Raw genomic sequence first — 4,054 nt, 5'->3', positions numbered from 1 at the left:
CTTCCTTCATCTTTCATTTATTTCAATTATTTTCTATTGTCTTCTTTTCATAATTCCATTAAATAATTTTTTTTCTTAAGAAAAGAGTTGGGAGATAGCATCCTGCTCATGACACCTCCATTAGTGCTTCACTTTATTCCCTCCTCTGGGTGGATTTGAACTGACAAACATTTGGTTAGTTGCCAAGTATTTAATGAACAGCCTTTAAATGGCTATTAATTGTCTCTGTTTCAAATAGGCTAGCAGTGTTTCGTAAAAGAGCAATTATTTTATTTCCCCCTTATTATGGCAGAATGTGACAACCAGTTCCTAAATCAATCAGTGTCTGGAGAGACTCAGGATCCTGCTGTCAGGTCTTCATATCTTTTTATTTCCTCCCTGTCTTTGCTGGAGGAGTAATCCAACTGACTCTGTTAGCTTCCATTTCCTTTTGGAACAATCTGAATCTGATCAACTAAAACTGATACTGCACTTCAGCTTTTTGTCTGATCTATATAGAGATGTTTTGAAAACTCCTTCCCTGGTCACCAGTTTAGTTATTACACATTTTTTTCATTCTTAAAAGATCTAGAATTATACATATTTAAGGCCTATGTATTATACAATGCCTCTGCATTTGCAAGTGTGATGCTACAAAGTAACACATTTTATAATGAGGGTCTAAAAAATGGAAAAAGAGAATCAAATAATTTTTAAATTAATATTTCAATTAAAATTAAGGCCTTGTAGCTTTGCAAGGATTTTGAAAATTTATTGCAAGAATGAGTCTACACATAGAGATGCATAAAACACATTCAGGACAAACAAAATGCTGTGCAAAATATCAATGGCTAACAATTAAAAGTGATAATAACTGATCCAGAAAAGAGGTTGTGTCATGTATGTTTTCCCAGTTGTTTAAATTGTACTTGTATATGCATAATAATTACATAATTATTAGACCATTTCTCATTGCCTATTGCCTTTGGAGCAATTCTAATACATACTAACCTTATAAGAAAGAATACAATTTTTCAATAGTTTATTATTTATGGAAGCAGACTGACCTATCTTTCGCCAGTGGAGCAGGCTTGTGATAACAAACAGTCAACTTTTTGTTTAGCAGCCATACCCTTAACCACTGTCTGTACTCTCAAGGCTTCGTATAATTATTATAGATTTCTGTAAATTTAATATCATTTAGAATATATATTATTTTAATATATATAGTTTGTAGCAAATATAATATATATAGCATAATGTTTAATATGTTAAACATAAAGTATTTAATCTTAGTTTAATGTATGCTCATAATTGATTAACACTGTAATTAAATCAACGAGATCAATATAGAAGCTTGACATAATTTTTCTAAAAGAGGATAGACATTTCTTGACAAAGATAAAAACTATTAGCATATCAATCTATTGTGCTTCATAGTGACCTGTATATAACTCTAAATTATTAGTCCACAATACAGCTGTGTTAGTCTGGTTAGACTAGAGAAACAAATTTATAGACACGCAAATGTGTATAAGAAAAAGGTTTATTTATAAGAGCAATTGAATATTGAGACAACATCCCAGGCCAGTCCAGATCAAGTCCATAAATCCAATATTAGCCAGTATGTCGGATACCAATCTATAAAGTCCTCTTTAGATGTATGAAACAAATGCAATGACCCAAAATGCAGGAATATCACAGGCCAGTGGGTGCTAAGTCTTGTGCATCCAGTGGCTAAGCATCTTAGCACTGGCAGGGGTCTCCACATGGCTCTACCAGTTCCCAGGACACAGGGTCTATCAGCTTAGTGCCATGTGTCTTGTCAGTAGAGCGTCTCTCAGGGAATGAGTATTGTCAGCAGAGTCTCCAAGAGAGTGAGCAGAGAAAGAAGTGCTTCCCAACTCCAAGGAGAAAATACAGGAATTCCCAGAATCCTCAGGGCCTCACTGGCTATAACTAGATTGACAGACTACACTCCACCCCTTCACTGTTAATCCTCTCAAGTCCAAAATTGATACCAGATTATGTAACTACCACAACAGCACTTGGCTTAACAAAGGTTGTCAACGAATATTGAATAGAAAGGAAAGTAGAAGAGAAGAGAGGAAAAGAGAAGAGAAACGAAGACAGAGAGAGAGAGAAAGTAACATGAACTTGGAAAAAGAGAAATTTATTAGTTAAAAGAAGAAGCAAAGGAATGATGTAAAGAAAAAGGGTATACATAAATTCTATAGTATCCTATAATTATTATATAGCTACTTCCTACATATAATCAGATTTATTCTTAAAATATCTGGCTATTTGACTCTATAGTTAGGTAATGCCCTAAATAAAAAAAGGTAGAACTCACATTATGCATTCAAAATACATGTTTAAGCATTCATGATATGAATTTAAAAATAGAAATACATGGATCATTGCAAGGCTCTCTCAAATTATAATTCATTAGAAAGCTGTAATTCATCAGAATGCAGTTTTTAAAATCTCTGTACTTACTAAGAGACACATGTAGTATGTTAAGAATTCAAACAAACTTGATGTTGACTTTGGCCCAGCATACTATGACCAAAGCTACCATACATACTTAATTGGGAGTATCGGTCATGAGTTGGGCTCCTATCAGCAACATCAGCAGTCTGAAACCAGCAGCTCTCCTTGGAAGAAAGAGGAAGCTATCTACTTCCACTAAGAGTTAGAGTCTTGAAAGCCCACAGGGGCAATTCTACCCTGCCCTCTCCTATGTGGTCACTATGAGTTGGCATCTACTGATTGGCAGTGTGTTTGGGAGGTTATTTTTGATTCCATTTTTAGATATCAGCATAAACAAATTCCCTACATCTCAAACATTTAAGAGAAGATGTGACATTTAGCTAATTTCTAATTTGGAGAAAGGATGGATAATATAAATTTTTGAGTTTACACTGTCCCTTCTTGTGTGAAGCTGAAATGATAGTTTCACTTATAAACCCTGGATTTCTGCTACCTATTTGAGAAAGTCAGAGATAAAGGGGATATTTCTCTAATCGCTTACTCCTCTTAAAGCCTGTTGACATTCTTTTCACTCGTGCTAGCTTCATACCTGAGCTAGAAGGAAACGTCACCAAGTTTGATTATGGAAACCTCTCACTAACGTGAGTGCCTACAGTCTAAGATGTTGGGCTCTCACCATAAGATCTCTCATTGTAATCAATTTCGATTTACTGACTCTATATGAATGTTGTGAGTTCTTACTTATGCAAGGTAAACTGAGTGTCTCTCTACTTCTAAAATTAAAATAATGACTGTTCATATTTGATAAGCATCAACTTTGTAGCATTTTACCGTGAATGACATTGGATAAAGTTGAATTTATATTATTGAAAATTATTTTATAGCTTGAACTGTCCATAATTAGTTATGCTATCTTTCCCCTTTTATTTAAACCAGTGGACTCCATGAGCAACTCATGAAATATTTCATTTACCCCTCATATCAATAATTTTTCTTATTTTTCTTTACCTTCAAACTATGCTACCTGGTAACAAAATTGTTCTCAAAATCCCTGTGTTAGTTCTGGTCATTTTGACTATGTAGAAATATTTAAGAAGAAATACTTAATTTCTAGAAAAAAAAGTTGCAATATCACTGCAACCATTTTAAGTGTCATTATTTTTAGCAATTAAATAGATATAGTTTGTAGGCTTTAGAACATTTTATTTTTAACACTGTCTGGTCACATAGCAATTGTTGGGACAATTGCAGGCTGAGTGGAGTCAACAACGTGGAGACAGAAGACATGCATTTGACCTCTAGGGATCCATTTCCGTATGATTCTGTCATTCCTTTGACAGTTTCTTGGACATTGTGTGGTGTGCCTGTTTAATCATAATCACATCAGAACAGTCCACATTTTCTGGCAAATAGTGCTCTGTGGCACTTGCCCTCATTCCATTTCCAATTTTTGTGAGCACTAAATAAATTTCAAAGGCACCAATTTGAAAATGAATTTGTTCATGTCCATCATTTCTGCTTTTATGAAGCAAAGACTGCAGTCTGTTTTATGCCCCATTGGCAGTTTAGGTTGCAGCATTTT

The sequence above is a fragment of the Echinops telfairi genome, unplaced genomic scaffold (assembly GCF_000313985.2).
Source record: "Echinops telfairi isolate 266 unplaced genomic scaffold, ASM31398v2 ScPeMD7_3533;HRSCAF=4204_1, whole genome shotgun sequence".
Classification (NCBI taxonomy): Eukaryota; Metazoa; Chordata; class Mammalia; order Afrosoricida; family Tenrecidae; genus Echinops; species Echinops telfairi.
Note: the sequence above shows the minus strand (reverse complement) of the source record.